We start from the raw sequence: 19724 nt of genomic DNA, 5'->3' as shown, positions 1-19724 counted from the left end.
TCAAGGAGATCCAAAAAAATGCTGAAGAAAGTAAGGTTAAAAACCAGCCTAGGTCAAATGGATTAAACAGTTCAAAAAAGTTATTGAGGAGAAGAATGCTTTAAAAAGCAGAATTGGCCACATGGAAAAAGAGATAAGAAAACTCTTTGAGGAAAACACATCCTTCAGATGTAGAATAGAGCTAAAGGAAACTGATGACTTTATGTGAAGTCAAGACACAATACTTCAGCACCAAAAGAATGAAAAATTAGAAGAAAATGTGAAACATCTCATTGAAAAAAAAACTGATCTGGAAAACAAATTCGGGAAAGATAATTTAAAAATTATTTGGATACCTGAAAGTCATGATCAGAAAAAGAGCCTCAACCTCATTTTTTTTGAAAAGGCATTATTTCTCTATATTTTAAATTGCTGAATCATTAAATATATTCACTAGTAGAAATATAAAAAATGGATATTGCTATGGCATCATTCAAAGGTTTTGTTAAGTGATGTGATTTCATTCAAATCTTACATTGGAAATATACTCCTGACAGGATAAAACAAAAGCAACAGTACTTTCAAAAGGTCATAGTGATAGGTGAATTAATATTCAAATTGTTTTGTGTACAATGTAAAAATGATACACTATAACTCCAAAGTATTATTACACAAAGTATAAAAATACTACATCCTTGATTAACTACTTGTATTATTTACCATGGGATTATAAATTCACCATATACAGAATATTTTCAACTGCAAATCCCAAAATCCAGAGATAGAAGCCAGACAACAAATAACTATAACAGTACACTAGCTATGAGAAAGTTTATCAGTCATGAATAGCATATAAAAATGTTTTCAGTGCTGTTAGTCCCTTCTATTTGTCACCCAGGTCTGTATCTAGTACCTGGCAAGGTTGGGGCAGCAATATAAAAATACAAAAATAAAAAAAATAGGTAAAAAAAAGATAAGTCACCAACGACATAAACACTAGCTAGACAAAATGAAATCAAATTGTATCTGGCACCATCTTCAAGCAAAAAATAGATAATAGGGGTGGCTAGGTGGCATAATGGATAAAGCACTGGCCTTGGAGTCAGGAGTACCTGGGTTCAAATCTGGTCTCAGACACTTAATAATTACCTAGCTGTGTGGCCTTGGGCAAGCCACTTAACCCCATTTGCCTTGCAAAAACCTCAAAAAAAATTAAAAAAATAGATAATAAAGTCTAATTTCAAATTCCCAAAGTTCTCTTCTGTTGTAAGGCATCATCAAATAGTTCCACACTAATATTTGGAGAACATGCCTTAGAAATAATGATTAAGCTGCAGGATAAGGAATTAAGGAGAGTAGTCACTCCAATGCAGCCAGTTGTTCAATGTTATGCCGTACTTCCTTTGCATGCTCTTCAAATTCTGTTCTTTTCCGGGAGGTTTCCTTTATAATCCTGTTTTTGGCTCTTTCTTTGTCCAGTTTCAGGAATTCATTGAGTGTTAACTCTTCAATCTTCTTAATGCTGATGAAAGCACAATGAGATGAATGCTTTTTATGTTCCAACATAGGATCATCCTCTGGTTCCCAGCCCTCTAGTTCCTTGAAACAGAAGCAGCACTGGGCTAAATCAGGCTCGTTCTCACTTGGGCAATGGATGAACCCAGCTTCAGCTATCTGCTCTGGAGTGCAGGCGCAGTCCTCTTTGAAAGGCCAGTTCTGGAAGGTGGAGATGCAGATATTGAGCAGGTAGAGCTGCCACATCGGGGGCAGCGGCAGGGCGCTCATCCTGCAGCTGGACCCACTGACCGTTTCAAATGCAGCCACCGCCCCTCAACCTCATTTTTATAGAATTCCTATAGGAAAATGGCCCAGATATCCTAGAAGCAGAGGGCAAAATAGAAATTGAGAGAATCCACTGATCTCCCCTGGAAAAAGATCTAAAAATAAAACAACCCCCATATATTATAGCCAAGTTCTAGAATTCCCAAGTCAAAGAGAAAATATTACAAGGAACCAGAAGGACACAATTCAAATATTGTGGAGCTACAGGCAAGATCACACAGGACTTAGCAGCAACTACATTAAGGGCTTGTAGGGTGTGGAATATAATATTACAGAAGGCAAAAGAGCTTGGAATGCAAGCAAGAATCAGCTACCCAGCAAACCTGAACATCTTCTTCCAGGGGAAAAGATGGACTTTCAATGAACCAGGGGAATTTCAATTATTCCTGTTGAAACAACCAGAGCTGAACAGAAAGTTTGAGCTTCAAATACAGGACTCAGGTGAAGCATAGAGAGTGGTGGAGAAGGGTAAAATATGAAGGGCTTAATGATGATGAACTGCATGTATTTTTGCATAGAAAAACGATACTGATAATATTCATATAAAACTTCTCATTTAATAGAGCAGGTAGAAAGAGCTTTTATAGATGAAGCACAGGAGAGAGCTGAATTTGAAGATATAATATATTGTAAAAATGGAGTCAGTGACTAAAAGGGAAATGTAATGGTGGAATAGGCTAAGATATTTCTTATAATAAGATTTTTTTATTGCAATGAGCTATTGCAATGATATGGAAGGGGGGATGGCAAGGGGGAATGAGGGAACCTTTGCTCTCATCAGAGGTGGCTTGGAGAGGAAACAGCATATACACTCAATGGGGTATAGACATCTAGTGTAACAAAGGAGAGAAGGGGGACAGGGGGAAGGAGGGGATGTGAGAGATGGAAGAGAGGGTGGATCGTGGGGAGAGTGGTCAGATATATTACATATCCTTTTTTACTTCTTGCAAGGGATTGGGTGGCCTGACCCAAACCACAGGGCTGGGTGGTTGCTGGGTGGGGGGGGGGAGTATGTGGGCTCAGGACCTTTTGGCCCCAGGGCTAGTGATCAGTCTGCTGAGCCACTCATCTACCCTACAGCACATTTTAGAAGGAGAGAGAAAATACAGTATATGGTAGTGGGGAGGTAATGGATGGAGTGAGTTGTGATCAGCATTGGCAATGGTGGAAAAATATTACACAGCTTTTGTGATAGACTTATTATAAAGAATGTGATCCATCTGAGACAGAGCTGGTGGTTTTGGAACACAGACTGAAGAACATTTTTTTCTCTTTACTTTATTTCTCATGAGGGTCTATATTTTTTGGGGAGGGGCTATTATGTTTACTCTTAAACAAGTATATTTTAGTAATGTATAAAAATAATTTGTACAAAAATTAAAAGTAATTACTCAATTAATTTAAAAAACACTAGCTTACTTCTTTTCAAAAAAAGTTCAAAGATAAGTTCAAGAAAATTTAATTTTAGATCATCTGGAGAGTTTGCCATTTCTTTCTCCAGATAATCTTAAAGATTAAGTTAGGCTTAAGTGACTTGCCTAGAATTACACTGAAGATAGATTTGACTTCAGGATAATAAGTCTTCTTGACTTCAAACCTAGGAAATCAACTAAATTACATTAAACATATACTAAGAGTCTGGTCCAAAACTTCATCTTCCAACAATTTCTTGCATGTACATGCTATTCTTCTAACAAGAAATTAATTTGGGTTAACAAATTTCCCTTTTAAAGTGCAAGAATTAAGCCAATATGTTTCACACCTTCATGTGAATTGCTTTAATAGGATAATCTGCTAATATTTGGAACCAGGAAAAACTCCTCTTTGAGGAGTATTCTTTGAGTTCCCTGAGACCAGAAGCTGTCTTACCTAATATTTATATCTCTTCCTGAGCCAATAACTACGCTCTACCTACAGTGAAACTTAATAAATGTTTGTTTATGCTGAGAGAACTGACAGAGCAGGAAACAAGAAAGGAAAATAAATTTTAGTACTTGGTATAGCACCCATATAGGGTGATGGACAATGAAAGGACAGTAAAGGATTCTTTGGACTTAAAGAAAGAAATTGGATGTCTATAAGGTGGAAAGGAGGTATAAAAAGCTAGGCAAAACAATTCCTATTTTGCTATCTACCCTTTAATTCTATCAAGATGATGACGGTCATGTATATTTCCTGCCATTGAGATCCTTGTATCTCAATCTTTCATACTGTAATTCAGTCTAATATGATAATTCTCTGTCCCTTAAATAATCCCTCATCGTTCAACCTTATTTTTTTCACTCTAACTCTTTTAATCTTCCCTTCTCCATAAAAATGTTTAATGCTGAATGTATAGGTCTGCCCTTCCAAGAAACTTTTTCAAATCTATTGCTATTTCCCTACTAACAACTTGTCTATTGTCCCAAATTTCACATAGTATTATCTATTTTTTTCTAAGCATCTGCTGCATTTTCCCCCATTGGATCTATCATTTCATTAGGAGTAGTCTTATAAATAGGGGAAGGACCTCTTTGGGGGACAGGGGTCATGGTCTGATCCTAATATGTAAGCAAGCAATCAGAGGACAGAGAGAAAGAAAGGTGGCATCCTATCTTCCCTATGATAGTCAATCAGTCATTGGAATTGTTAAGAAAACCACACTTCCTTCTCTCATCTTCCAACATTCCCCACTCTACCACCTCCCTACTCTGGGCAAGTTCTCAAATTCATCTTTTTTTGCTCCAGGAGTTAATTGGTCTTGGCAGATAACAAGCACTAACAGTTGACCAAATGCAATAGCTGTGTATTTACCATTAGAAATACACACACTCAGATAGCATTGTCACTGAAGCAAGTTCCTTCCTCTTTGCCCCATCCCTCTAGCCTAATATGTAAAGCTAACACTTCAAGCATGCCTTTCAAGTGTATATACCATGTGTCTCATATTATAATATCTCTTCCCTCAAACCCATCCCTCCCAACATCTCTGTTTCTGAGGAGGAAACCATTTGTCCAGGTTCAAACTTGGTGAGATTTTGGCTCCTTACTCTTCTTCACCCCACATATCCAAACAGTTGCCACCTTTCTTTCCTATATCTCCAATATAACTTACATCTACTGACCTCTCTTCTCCATGGACAGGATGACCACCTGATTTCAAGTGCTCATTAATGTTTACCTGCACTATTGCCATAGGCTTCTAATTGGTTTCCCTGTTTCAAGTATCTCCTATTTCAAACCCAATCTCCATTAAACTGCCAAAGGGATTTTCCTAAAGTGCATGTCATTGCCTCTCAATAAACTCCATTGTCTCCCTTTTGACTATAGGATCAAGTATTATGTCATCTTTATTTCATTCTTTTAAAATGTCTATTTTTTTGTGTTTTATAATACACATAATTATTCACACAATGGCACATGTATATATATAGTTTATAGGATTAGGGGATAGATAATAATTTCATATGTGTAGGGAACTACTCTTGAATGTTCTCTTCTAAGTGGGTATATATATAATATACATATACATGTATATGTGCATGTGTGTATGAATGTGTATATATACATACAATTTAGTGAGAGGGCTATGGGTTTTGGAGAGCAGTGAGGAAACTTTTCTTATCAATGCTGGTTATTATCAATTTATTATCTTACAGTGTTACTTGAGTCATCAAGAGAGGTTAATGACTTACCCAGTATACACAGCTAGTATAAGTCAAATGGGACACTTAAACACTGGTCTTCCTGATTCTGACACCTGGATACTATGTTGTATCTAATGTATTTTTAAGTAATATTATCAGTTATTCATGTTAATGGTGTCAATGAGAATTTATTAGGCATTTATTCTGTGATGGATACTGTGTCAAGAACAGGATATATAGCCACTGATTTCAAGGAAATCATATTCTAAAGAAGACCAAATAACTATGTAAATACAAAATACATGCAATGCAAATGGAAGAGTAGTGGAGATGATTCTTAGAGAAGGTGTCATTTGAGCTGAGTATTTAATAAAACCAAGGAAACCAGGAGGTGATGTTGAAGATCAAGGGTATCCCAAGACTGTCCCAGACAGCCAGTGAAAAGTCATAGTCAAAAGATAGTCTGTGCTAGCCCCAGCAAGAAGGCCAGTGTCACTGGTTTATAGAGCATAAGGAGGGGAATCAATTTCAAGAAACTTGGCAAGATAGGAGGGGATCAGATTATCAAAAAAGTCTTCACATTCTAAACAGGGAATTTTATATTTACTTCTAGGAGTAGGCTCTTGGGAGCCACAGGAATTGAGAGGGATTTAGGGTGAAAATGCAGGAGGGGAAGATGACACGGTAAAACTTGAGGTTTCAGAGGATGATTTTGGCATCTGAGTGAGGGATAGATTGGAGTGCCTAGAGACTTGAAGTAGGGAGAAAAACTAGATGGCAATAATCCCCTTGTGAGGTGGTGGCTCTGTGAGTGAAGAGAATTTATTGAAAGATGTAAAGGTAGAAATGATAAAATTTGGCAACATATTGTGTTCATGTAGGGAAAGTGTGAGAAAGGAGTTAAGGCTAGCAAAATGGCATGGCCCTGGATGATTGGGAGAATGTTGCTATTTTAAATAACATTACAGAATTTTGGAAGAGAGGTTGTGGAAATGGTGGGGCAGAAGATAGTCTGTTTTGCATATATTGAATATGAGGTTTCCATGGGACATTCAGTTCAAGATATTTCAAAGGCATTAGGTAATATGATACTAGAGCTCAGGATTTCTGTAAGAATCAATCGAGTCCATTCTGCTAAAGTCTTCTGTCCAGTTCTTTCCAGGCTAACTTCAGAAATAGACAACTGGTAAGGGATGGTATGAGAAGCTAGTAAAAATTTGTTCTATTTTTTAACATAAATTTTATTTCTAAGCAGTAATCAATTAATATAAGCCCTTAAAAATTTCAGTCTCCAAATAATTTATAACTTTTGTATTTGCTTAGAGAAATGTTTTTTAGTAAAAAAAGATTAGTTCATTTTTTTTGTTTCAGCAGAGACCAATTTGGTGTTAAACAGGAACATGCTGAGCCTTTTTGCAACTGATTTTGCACTGTATAAGTAAGCATGTGCATCAATAAGCAAATTTATTGGAGGCAACTTTGAAGAACTAGGATTTTTCTTTGACTAAAAATTGCACAGAAAATCAGCACTCAACCCACAAGAACCTAAATTGTAAGCAGAAAGTTTGAAACCTGTTATTGCTTAAAGACTTTATTAGATTTAGGAAAAGAATAAGAAACCAAGTCAAAAGATGTCTTTATCACTTTGTGGCAACATTAATACTAATGGTATAATAATCTTTAGTTTTTGGGGGGGGCAATATTCGTAAGACTTCCAAAAACACACAGACTTAGTTTGTGGTTAACAGACACAAAGAATGCTTATTCCTTAATGCCATATAATTGAAACCTGGGTATTATTGGATAATGACTGTGGCATTGATCATATACCTTAACTCCTTGGCCCCTCCTGTTAATACAATAGAATCCCAGAGAATGAAATGCAAAACCCATCAATGAAATACTTAGCCAAAAGGTCAAAAAGGATTTAATACCTTCTCTCTCTTCCCCCCACCAAAGTTAGACAGCTTATGTGACTTGAATTTCTCAGATTTTCTTTTACCCTTTGCTTTTATTTTCCTTTTCCATAAATAACACTGGGCATTTTTGAAGTCCCAGGAAGTTAAAATGTAAATGTAAAATATAAATGTAAAATGTAATGTAAAATGTAAAAAGAACTATGTATCAAGAATTCCAGTTTGTTCAAAGTTTACTGTGAAAATAACTCCTAAATATTCCTAATTCTGACTTCTTGTTGATGGTCTATCACAAAATATTATAAATACAACCTCACTGGCTCACTTTGTTTCCAGCCCTTTTGCTTAACCATACTATATTGCTTATCTTTTGGCCTTCAAGAGCATTTCCTTTAAAAGAACAAATGATAGAAAACCCTTCAATGGATATAGAATAAATACAGTGAATTTGAACAATTACAATGAAAATACTATTCATTTTTAAAAATGATCTATGCTACTCATGGTGCTGCAGAAAGAATATTGGAAGTCAAGAGGAAGTGAGTTCAAATCTCAGTTTTTACACTTATTAGCCAACAGACTTTGGGTAAGTCAATTAACTTAACCTGTTTTCATTGGTAAAATGACCATATTGGTCTGTCTATGTCAGTCAGTCAATAATAGTAAGCTTCTACTATATTCTAAGTGCTGTGGATATGAAGAAAGGCAATAGAATTTCTCTCATAAGGAAACTTACAATGTAATGAGAGATCCTATGATTTTAATGGATTATCAAATTAACTTTGTGCATACACACACATTGTCTCCTCTAACCTGTTGAAAGCTTCTGAATGGGCATTGCCTCAGTCAAACTGAGACTTATTAAAGACAACTTAAAAAGACCATGGTCTCACACTACATCCAGGGACATCTCTCTCCAGTCATTCTGATCTGTCTCTGACCACTGGACTCAGAAGACTACAAAGGAGAGAATGAGTATGATAACTTTGCACAGTCCTTTTTCACTTAAATTCAATTCACTTGACTGTCATGATATCATCTCAATGATGTCATGGCCCTTTACAAGAACAAAGGACAAATTACAAGAACAAAGGACAAATAACAACAACCTCCTTGAGGTCAGGGATTATTCACTTTTTTTGTCTTTATATCACCATTCCAGGCACATGGTTTGTATTTAATAAGTGCTTATGGACAGGATATTTTGAAGGAGGCAAGTCAGATGCAATTATTGCTATTTTGCATAGGGATTAAATGGGTTGCATAACAAATACACACATATGTGTATGTATACTAGAATTTGAATATTATGAGTCCTGAGTCCAATTTTTTTTTCTCAATGTCATGTACTGTGATTAGTATGAACAGAAGTATAAGATATGGAATTTAATCACCTTTCTGAAGGTACCTAACAACCAGATCTGCAAAATACTTTTAAGTTTAATCTGCATTAATATTTTCTCCATCACCTTCCAAAGTCTAGATAATCAACAGAACAATAAATCAAATCCTTATTTGTAACATTTGCCAACATCCAATTCCAATGCCAAAATGGGGAACCTATTAGAGGTGACTTTAGTATGCCCTGTCCATAAGTACCAATGGTTACAACTTTCCTTGAGTCTACAAGACTTACTCAGAGCCTCTTGTTTTACTGATATATCATGAATTATACTGAATGAAAATTCCTTGAGTACAAGAATTGTCTTACTATTGTTTTTATTTTTTAATTCTCAGCATTTACACATTGCCCCATACATTTTAGGCACTTCACTGATGGAAGCAGAATGAAATTTTCTAGGAAGAGGATGTCAGGAAATTAGAGTGCTCTGGAATAGCTATAGATTTTAAGTATCTAGGTCATCCTCATTTAGGGTGTTAAAGATCTGCTTCTCCTTTCAAGAGAGCCAATAGAAATATATGTGCATTTATTTATGTATATGTACATTAGATATACAAATATACATATGATTCAAGTATGTATAAATGTATGCTTGCACTTGTATATATGTATCAAATATATGTACATATATATACATATATACATATACATATATATATATATGTATATATATATCAATCATACCCTGCTTAAAATGTAGTCAGACAGCAGTGTGTCTTTCCAAAACATTATTAGGTATTATTACAGAATGTGAACACCTTTCATTCCTGACAAACAGGAAATGTATGCTGCTCTACTCATATGTCAATCAGAGTGATAGCATCAATTTTATGGTTTTTAATTCATCCCCACCTCCTGCCGAGCCTTTTGCTCATCCCAAATTATGAATCTTAAGAGGTATGTGATTAAGAAGAAAAAAAAATATGCCTGTGATTCTGTGAGTTACCATATGAAAAGACTACCATCCAGTACCTAGATTTGGAAAACATATTCTCTTTCCTGTTTAAGTGACTAAATGTGAAAATATTCTATTCCCTGCAGGTAGAAAGGGCTACTATTTTTTCACTGTATTCTCATATTTTCCTAATCACCTTGACAAACAAGTTTAGACACAGTGCCAGATTGGTTGGTGGCCAAGCAGAGAAAGGCAGCCCGGGGACATTTTGAATCATGAAGGTACAAATCCATGTCAAGATGTGGTTCTCCAGTCAGGTACATTTCCACTTCCAATTTCATTGTCTATTTGATTCACTAATCTCTTGTTGTCTTTTTGATAGATCAAATGACAAATTAAAAAAGCAATTCTGCATCTTAGAACCAAGGGAGGCAGAAGAATCATCTGAAGATAATTTCTTCCTTTCCACCTTTATACTCTTTTTTCCTGTTTCTTTTCCCTAATAAAATGCATCATTGTCACTATGAAGCAAGACTGGATTTAAAAAAAAAATCAGCAATATAGTGCTTACTTCGCAATGGGGGTTCTGAAGCCTGGGGTGTCTGAATCTGTCTTCCCATGCTCATCTCTTATTTCTGGGAAGAGCCATTTCCTTGTGTTGTTGTTGGTTTTTCTCCCCCCCCCCCCCATCTAACTCCACCTGGACTCCATGTGCTGTCACAAATGCTTCAAGAATCATGGTCTTATTTAAAGTTTAGGGACATGACTTGTTGGTGGCTTTGTATAGGTCAGGCAATAGTCGACAGTTGGAAAGGGGTGGTATTTTTTACCCTCCAATAAAGGTTGTAAGGCAAACACTTCATTGCTGGCAGAAAATTCTACTTTTGCTGATAGCACATGTCATATTTCTTGGATTTTTGATATGAAGTTTCAATGCAATGAGGACCCCATAGTCAATTTATCTATGACCATTTTAATTAAATGGATAACATTTATAGCTCTTTAGTACTCCAATAAGTGTGCATACAACACTGAAGTAACCCAGATGGCATCTGCCAATATTCTTCATTCCATTTTTACCACAGTTTCTCTGTGACTCAGAAGTGAAGTATTCTCATTCTTTTTCATGCAAAAGCAAATAAACAAATAAGCAAAACTATTCTTCTCTTCCTGGTGGGGTACAAGCATAAAACACTATATTATCAAGAGTGATGATTGCTAGGTATGTACAGCCTTAGCTAATCAAGTTGGGGCTCTCTTACAGAGGAAGATATGCCCACCAAGCCTGCAACCCTGCCCTCCCCGGAGAACAGCAGCTTCTAACAGAGCCTGCAATGAAGGACTGGCCTAGACCTTTGAAAAGTGCTTTCTGATCCAAAAAGTTTAACTGGTCCACCAAATTTTACTACCAAAGGTCAGTACTTCTTAAAACTTAGTAACTAATAAAATTGCCTCCCTTTCCTCCTCCTCCTCTTTGAATCCTGCTCCTCCCACCTCAAATTCCTCTGTCCTCAGCTGCTGTCGGAATTTGTATTTGAGTCCTAGAAGGCCAATGATCTAAGGCTTTGGCAGACAAAACATGATATGAGCATTTAGATACTTTATGGTTCCAGGGTGTAGTATGGGCTCTGAAACACAATTCTGATGCTCTTGTGATCGCTTTCACTCATTAGGCACTAATTATTTGCTTTCGTTTATTTGTCTTCTTCTTTATAGATATATGGCTTGTCTTTTCAACTGGCAGCTTTCTGAGGATAGTAACACAGGCTTCACTTTCCTTCTTTCCTTCATAACATAGGCCCTTGATTTAGTAGGCACTGATTCATTGACTGACCATTTTTCTTCCTTATTATCTCCAAAGACAAGTTCTTGCTAAAGGGATGCCAAAAAAAAAAAGACTGTACACATTAAGTCATTTTGACTACTGTAATTACTCAAATTAACTTTAAAGGACCCTTGAAGAAAGATGCTATCTGCAACAAGAGAAATAACTGAAAAACAGAAGTATGGAATGATTCTCTCCCTCTGTGTTTTACATAAATGCATGATGTTGTATGTGTGTGTGTGTGTGTTTGTGTGTGTGTGTGTCTGTGTGTGTCTGTGTAATGGTAGCTAGCTCTAGGGTAAGGGGAAGAAAAAAAGTAAATTTACATAAAATTTTTATTTATTTAAAAGGAATAGCAATTTATATATAATAGAATTACAATTTCATATGCAATCATTCTTTTATTATACTATGTTATGCAAATGCTTGTTTTATTCATAAATTAAAAATAAAATATATAAAAATGTATACTAAATTATACTGCACTAACTATAGGATTCAGATCCCTCCTCAAATCTCTGCTTTTTTCAGAAGCACATTAAAATCCAGCTACATTAGTGAAGACACCAAGAATTCAAGTTTCCCAATAGACACATTGCTATCTGCTGTTTCTAGTTAGAATATCTCTTGGTCTTTCTAGGGATGCCACACCATATATTATCTATGAATCTGAACTTTGATGTTTGGTTACCAAATAATAGATTTAATAAGGATCAGGCTATTGGGCTGGTGAGAAGTAAGAGATTCTTTGTTCCTTTTGTCCTGTGCCAATTTTATTTCACCTTTATGGAAATTTGTGCTTGAGGAACACAAATGTGCTGTATTTTCTATTGGAGCGCCTCAAACTTTTCTCATTAAATTTTCAAATTAACAAATATTTAAGTTACTGTGTTCTCAACACTGTTTCAGGTTTTGTGAGGGATTCAAGAAAAGTGTGAAAATTATACTTTTAACCCAGGAAGAATAAAGATGGTATATAGAGCAGGTGATGCTGGAAACTTGAATGTATATTTTTTGTGAGTAGAAAAAAAATTAGGCAACCTAGTTTTTAAAAAATTATTTATGACAATGGCATTCTCCCCTTGTCCACATACCACATATTATATCATAATTATATAATGTAGATATCGCTATGTTCTGTTCTTGCTTTCCTAGTCAAATAATTATCATAATAATGGATATGAATAAGGATTTTGCCTCACTAATGATATATATGGCAATCTCATGTTCAGTTATTATTAATTAATGATAACCATAAGAGCCAGGGCAAGTAGTGACTAGAGAGTCAGTATCAGAGACAGAAAATCTTAGGTTGCATTTACAATTGTGGTATATGGTAGATGCAGGACCCTGGGCAAGTGGCTTAACTTTTCAGTGCTCTAGGTTATTTGTGTCAAAAGCAAATAAGTAACAGATTTTTGTGAGCTTCACTTTGACTTAAAAATCACAAATTAACATTATCTGTGTTGTATTGTATTTTATTTATGTTGTTAAAGATTTCCAAATTGCATTTTAATCTAGTTCAGGCCATACTCAGGATTTTTACAGGACAGTCCCTCAAAAATAGTTGCATAATTTTATTCTAGTCAGTTTTCTTAGGTTACAAGTTACAAAGAAATTACATTGACAGTAGTTTCCTCACCTATATCAATGAAATCACAGATCCTGTGTTATATGCCCTTTATGCACATTTAATAATATTTTGTCCTTTGTTATTGAAGAAGATCACAACATCAGGAAGGTGATTCCACGACAAGCAGGTGAATTGGATTTGAGTGATGGGGATGGTGCATGAAGTCAAAAGTTTCACCTTCAGGGGCCAAATATGAATCAGGATGACTGGAGATTGCCCTGGATATGAGGCAATAAGGGTTAAGTGACTTTCCCAAGATCATACAGATAGTAAGTGACAAGTGTCTGAGGTTGGATTCGAGCTCCCATCTTCTTGACTGCAAAGCCAGTGCTCTATCCACTGCATCACCTAGCTGCCCACATATAATACACATGCATGTATATATGAACAGATTGGCATAAATAGTTATGTAGGTACTTAAAATTAGTATCTATATACATAACAAACATGCATATATACACGTTTTCTTACTCTATAAGTAACTCAGCTAGATGGAACAGTGGATGGAGTACTTCCACTTTGGTCTCAGGAACCTGATACTTACTAGTTATGTGATCTTTCCATCCATCTCTAGTGGTCCTGATCCATATCTGACCATTGGAGCCAAGTGGCTTCAGAGGAAAAAGCGAGATTGGTAACTTAGCACAGCACCCCCTCACTCAGTTCCAATTCATTTGCTTGTCATGGCATCACCTCCTTTATGATATGGTCTTCTTTGAGAACAAAGAGAAAACATCATCAATCAATCAATCAATCACATATCACTACAATGCAGTAACAACACAACATTTATCCACATCTTACTGCTACTATTAATAATCACTACAACCAGTATGCATAATAATATTGATACACACACCTATATCCCTATATAGCAGAAAAGCATATATATAACTTATGTAAATATGTATTTATGCATATATATTATATGTATATAGTTGTGTTACAGTGATTACTAATAGCAGTGGTAATGAAGCTGTCACATCACCTACAAAGGTCTTCACTAGAGCACAATGATTATAAATCTCAGATTCTTCTCACCCTAGCCACCCCAAAATGTTTCCATATGACTGAATTTTTACTGGCTCTGAGTAACTATTTTACTCAACAGGGGACAAGGACCAGATGGCATGCAGACATGTGCCTGAGACTGGGTGAAGAACATGTTTGTCCTCCATTTCATGTCACTGTCACCACTGAACAGCCTACACATAAGCTAAAACTTAATGCTAAGTTTATTTCCCTCCTTCCCCCTTCTCAAGTATCTAATGTATGACTGAAATAGCGTAACCAATTTATACCCAAAAAAACCCCTAACACCCCAAAATGAAAAAAAAGCAAAACTATAAACTTGAACTTAAACATCCAAAGATGGTCAGTAAAAAAGTACAGTAGAAAGATCACTGTACTAGGAATTAGAAATCCTGGTTTCTGGTTTGGCAGTTTGGCTGCTAACTAGCTGTAAGTCCCTTAACCTCAGCTCTCTCAACTATAAGTAGAGATAATTAAATTCCATTATCTCTAAATTCCCTTCCAACTTCAGAGTTCTATGATTCTGTAATATTACCTTTGGCTGCTATACACTTGTTCCAACGATACTGCCTTTACCCCAAACACCCTGGGAACTGACAGATTGACTTAAGAGCCCTTTGCTCCTTCTTTGGAATATCATCAATGGTGGCTAGTCTTCATACTTAGAGGCTGGATTTATTTTTTGGAAAACAGTCAAAGGTCATTTGAAACCACTGATCCAGTGGGTGGTCAAGCTGGGTGATGCAGTGATGCTTTTTTTGGCCCCCAAAATGAGGTGTGGCTATAAAGTAATATGATTCGTTTCTATGTTTGTATGTGTGTGTATGTGTGTGTGTGTGTGTGTGTATGTGTGTGTGTGGCCTATAAGATGGCTCTGAAAGCAGTTTCAAAAGAGATGTTTTGAGCAATGGAAACAAGATTAGAATAAATCCTGATATGGTTAGGTTAAAGAGAAATGCTGTTATAGTGTATTTTTTAAAAAAGTTCTACTACTGTATAATCATGATCTAACTGAGAACCTCAGAGGATATCCTAGATAGAATGAAAGCATAGAGTATAATGTATTTCTCCTCATAAGTCTATGGTTGGCTTATTAAAGCACAACATAACCAGAGCCTGCCGCATAACTTTCTCCATTGTACAATCTTTTCACATTTGCTATAGGAAAATAGGAACAATGAAGAGTCATCCTCATGAAAGAAGAAAACACTTTTTTTCATTGCAAGTTTTTCCTAGTAAAGAGAATGCTTGTAGAAATTACAAATTATGAAAAAAAAAAAAGAAATTACAAGTAAAATTTACACAGTTCCCTATCAAAGAGAAAATTTTAAAGAATCACAGAATCAATGAATTCGAGAAATGGAAGGGAATTCGCCAACCCAGACCAAAAAAAAAAAGAAAAGGAAGGAGTCCCCATTATTACATACCTCACAAATGGTCACCCAACTTCTGCTTGAAAACCTCCAGTGACAGCTAACTCATCACCTTTTGAGGCAATCCTTTCTACCTTTGTAAACTCTGATTGCAGGAGTTATTTTTTGTTGTAGTTTGTTGTAGTTCTTTGTTTTTCTTCTGACATTGAATTTAAATTTTTCTTCATAGTAAGTTCCACTTATCTGTCTTGCTTCTTCCCTCTGAGATCAAATATTTTTTATATGATAAGTCTTTGTATTGATTGGGCTTTCTTAGTTCATTACAAAGATAAATTTAGTCTTCCCTAATTGGGGATGATGGTTATAGTCTACTGAAATCTCCTTGTTACAGTATATATATATATATATATACATATATATATATATATATGTATATATATATACACACACATATATATATACATATATATGTATATATATATACACATATACATATATATAAATATATATGTATATACATATATACACAAACTTACACATTATGCATACATACACACATATGCGCTCCTCCTCAAACAGGAAAAAAGCAAGCATAGGGTTTGAATAGAGCATGCTGAGAGTAATTATTGTCTTAGTTGCATGAATTGTGTTTATGGATCCCATAGGAAAAGGGTGTTCTCAAGATATCATAATAACAGTATTTGCCATGAGGGAGAAATAATCCTTTTTTCAGAACTTTTTTTGGAGATACCTTTAGAGATATCTTTGATTACGTCACCTTTCCCTAATGTTTATTCCCTCTTCACAGAAAATGAAATTTCTTAAGGACAGGAGAATATTTGGGGTTATCTAATGAAGAGGAGGAATTGAGCAGGTATTATTTATCTGCTTACTTCTCTACATTTTCTCCTTTCCTCTCTTCTAAAATGTGTGGTGTGTGCTACACTCCTTTCCAGGTCATTTCTAAGGATCTAGGTGTTCCTCTAGTCAGCCACAGATTCCAGGGTTTTAGCACCAGAGAATCTGCTTACCAGGCCTTTTTGCTTTGTTTTTCATGAACATTTATAACATTAGGTCACACTTTACCCGAGAAGCTTTATTTTCCATCTGCTCTCCATTTTTTACTCTATTATTAGGTTGTGCATCTCCTTTGGGAACAGCACAGTGGATTTTGATTCTGGTATTCGGATCCCTTCTCATGTCCAGAATTCTCACTGACGTCAGTGAGAAACATGGGCATAGAAGGAGCACATATTAGCTCAGCTAACCCCACAAACAGTTTTAGGAAAATTCCCTTCAATTATCGCCTCCCTGAGACTTTACTCGGACCTGCATTCTTTTTCCTAAAGATAATGCTTGCATACAACCTTGAATGCCGCTGATACTGTATGATACACTCAAAGGACAGCCTAAAATATATTGACTTTCTGTTAAAAGGCTTTTAACATAAATTATAGGAGATTAACGAAATGCACTGCAGCTAATGCTGAGAATGTGAGGGTTTTTTATTTTTTAGCGATGTTTCTTTTCCATTGATTTTAGCTAATATGATTTCAACCACCCTTTATTTTATTGTCCCTTTCACATATTGTTATTTTGTGAAACTAGAGCTGTTCTGGAGGAACATGTGGACCTACAGGAACTGAAATTGTTTGTCTTCATTATCTGGTAGACCTGCTCGAGCCTGTAGCCCCCGACAGAAACCACAAAACTCTACACACTGGCAACTGTGGGTTTGTCTGTTCTGTATTGATTCTATTTCTGGAAGAAAAAAAAAACACATGAAGACCAATGTGTGAGTCATGTGACTGTACAACTGAACAAACGCGCCAGCAGAAGGGGCTGACCGAGACCTTTCACAGCCAGGTCAGGGTGGGAACCTCAAAACTCTGTGTGCTTCTTACCATTTGCTTTTATTGGGTTCTCTTTGATGTGTAACTCTCTGTGTGGTAAAATATAAAAATACAGTAGAATGCCAATAGAACTTGGCTCATCATCTCATAGATTTGGAAATATCACAGTCAAATGTAACTAGAGACAGGAAAACCCTAATATAACCCAATTAACCCAAACATTGAGTTTGTCCTCTATAATAAAAAGAAATGTTTTGAAAAGAATACTTTATAATAATAATTAGAAAACTTACTTAAAATTCTGAAGCTGATTGCTATATACTATAATATATTTCCTTTTAGTGCCAATACCTTCCTTCTGAAATTACCTGCTACTTGCCCTGTGTATATGTGGCATATTATGTTGTCTCTCCCATTAGAAAGTAAGCTCCTTGTTGCCAGGGACTGTGTTTTTTCCCTTCCTTTGTATCCCCAGCATCATAGCACAGGGTCTGGAAGATAATAAGTGCTTAATAAATACATAATAACTGACTGATTGACCAGGCGAAGGATCATAGATTTGGTCTGGTTAGAAACCTTAAAGGTCATCTAATACCCTCATCTTACTGATGAGGAGGTGAGTACTCACAGAATTTAAGTCACTTGCTTTACATTCCCTCAGTAATATAATCAACATTCTACCTCAAATCCTCTTCACTATCCTCTTCATTCTGTGAGAATTCAGTACTTGAGTCTTGTGACCAGTTACTACTTCTTGATATCTTGTGAATATTATTATGGAGTAGTTAGTTAGGTGGCACAGTGGTTAGAGCACAGAACCTGGAGTCAGGAAGACCTGAGTTCATATCCAGCCTTCCTAGCTATGTGACCCTGGGCAAGTCACTTAACCCTTTTTGTCTCAGTTTCCTCATTTGTAAAATTAGCTGGAGAAGGAAATGGCAAACCACTCCTGTAACTTTGCCTAGAAAAACCCAAATGGGATCACAAAGAGTCAGACCCAACTGAAAAATGACCAAATAACAATGACAACAACAAGCAATTACATCCTTTTAAAACACGAACACACCCCAAAATAGTTTCCCCCCCCAACAATGACAATGCAGCCATCTGTTGGACGTTCCATTTCACTGAGCAGCTGCTTTCAGATAAATAAATCTGAATTCCTTAGGCTTGTGCTGGTATGCAGGCAGAAATGTGTGGGTACCCGCATTGACTCTCCCACCCAAAGCAAGACCTGTCATTGAACAAAGAGAGTTTCCTCCTAATTACACAAATGACTTTTAACTGATATAGGAGCAATTCAAAGATGTTCTCTTCCCCCGCAGATCTAAATGTCCTATCTTAGGGTTACTTTATTTCGCATTCTGAATAATCCAAATAATACAACTAAAAATTGGGGAAGCCAGGCAGAAAGAGGCTCTAACTGATTTCCTCATTAGAACTCTTGCTCTCACAGATATTTTTTTCCTAATCCAAATCAGAAAATGAGCTACAGTGCCAGTGGTTCAGGACTCATCTGTTATTAAAATTCCATTTTTTAATTCACTTTATCAATACCTCAGCATTGCATTTGGGACAGCTATATGATGCAGTAGATAGAGAACTGGATCTGAAGTCCCAAAGACTCCACTTCTTGAACTGAAATACAGCCTCAGATGTTGATTAGGTATGTGACCCTGGCAAGACATTTAACCCTGTTTGTCTCGGTTTCTTCACCTACAAAAAATGAACCAGAGAAGAAAATGGCATACTAGTTCAGCATCTTTACCAAGAAAAACACAAATGGGGGGGGGGGGGAGTCACAAAGAGTCAGAGAGGATTGAAGTGAATGAACAATAATAGAATTATATTGAAAGTCTGACAAAATGAATATGCTACAATAGTGAATCCAGAAGCTTTAACCTTAACAATGTCAAATTACTATGCAAACATAAGAGTAACTTCCAAAGCTAGGAACAATGATGTCCTTTATATGGACATTTTTCCCCCCTTGAAGTTCTAATGAGCCTGAAAAAGTTACTTGACAATTGCATGGTATTTTTGAAATAAGTGACTCTAAGCAATTCACTTCTTTCTTCTGTCCTCTCTACCGCCTGTTTTTTTTCTTTCTTTCTTATAGATTTTGGCATTCAGTACACATATACCAAAATAAAAACGTGGGGCGTGGGGTGTGGGATGGGTGGGCGGGGATGAAGAGTGGGCTGGGAAGAAAAGCAACCAGAAGCAAAAGAGGTTCTGCCGGCAATGCAGACAGAGAACCTTCAGTAAAATTGGATCTGCTTCTTGAGTACATAATTTAGGACATTTGTTACAAGATTACTGTGGTTTTCTATAAATGTTAGTTTGCT

General features: G+C 36.1%; 1 long non-coding RNA gene and 1 pseudogene across 1 annotated transcript in view; one reads left to right on the top strand and one right to left on the bottom strand.

Annotated features, from left to right (window-relative positions):
- Positions 1-1264: 1264 nt before the first annotated feature.
- On the bottom strand, positions 1265-1764 carry LOC141502762 (baculoviral IAP repeat-containing protein 5 pseudogene; annotated as a pseudogene).
- Positions 1765-10873: 9109 nt separating this feature from the next.
- Positions 10874-19724, top strand: part of LOC141500310 (uncharacterized) — an 87752-nt gene continuing 78901 nt past the window's right edge. Inside the window, exon 1 of the long non-coding RNA XR_012471906.1 lies at positions 10874-11074. This is a non-coding gene — a long non-coding RNA (uncharacterized LOC141500310). The remainder of the gene's footprint in view (positions 11075-19724) is intronic.

Source organism: Macrotis lagotis, chromosome X (genome assembly GCF_037893015.1).
Source record: "Macrotis lagotis isolate mMagLag1 chromosome X, bilby.v1.9.chrom.fasta, whole genome shotgun sequence".
Lineage (NCBI taxonomy): Eukaryota > Metazoa > Chordata > Mammalia > Peramelemorphia > Peramelidae > Macrotis > Macrotis lagotis.
Note: the sequence above shows the minus strand (reverse complement) of the source record. Positions and strands in the feature narration are given on the sequence as shown.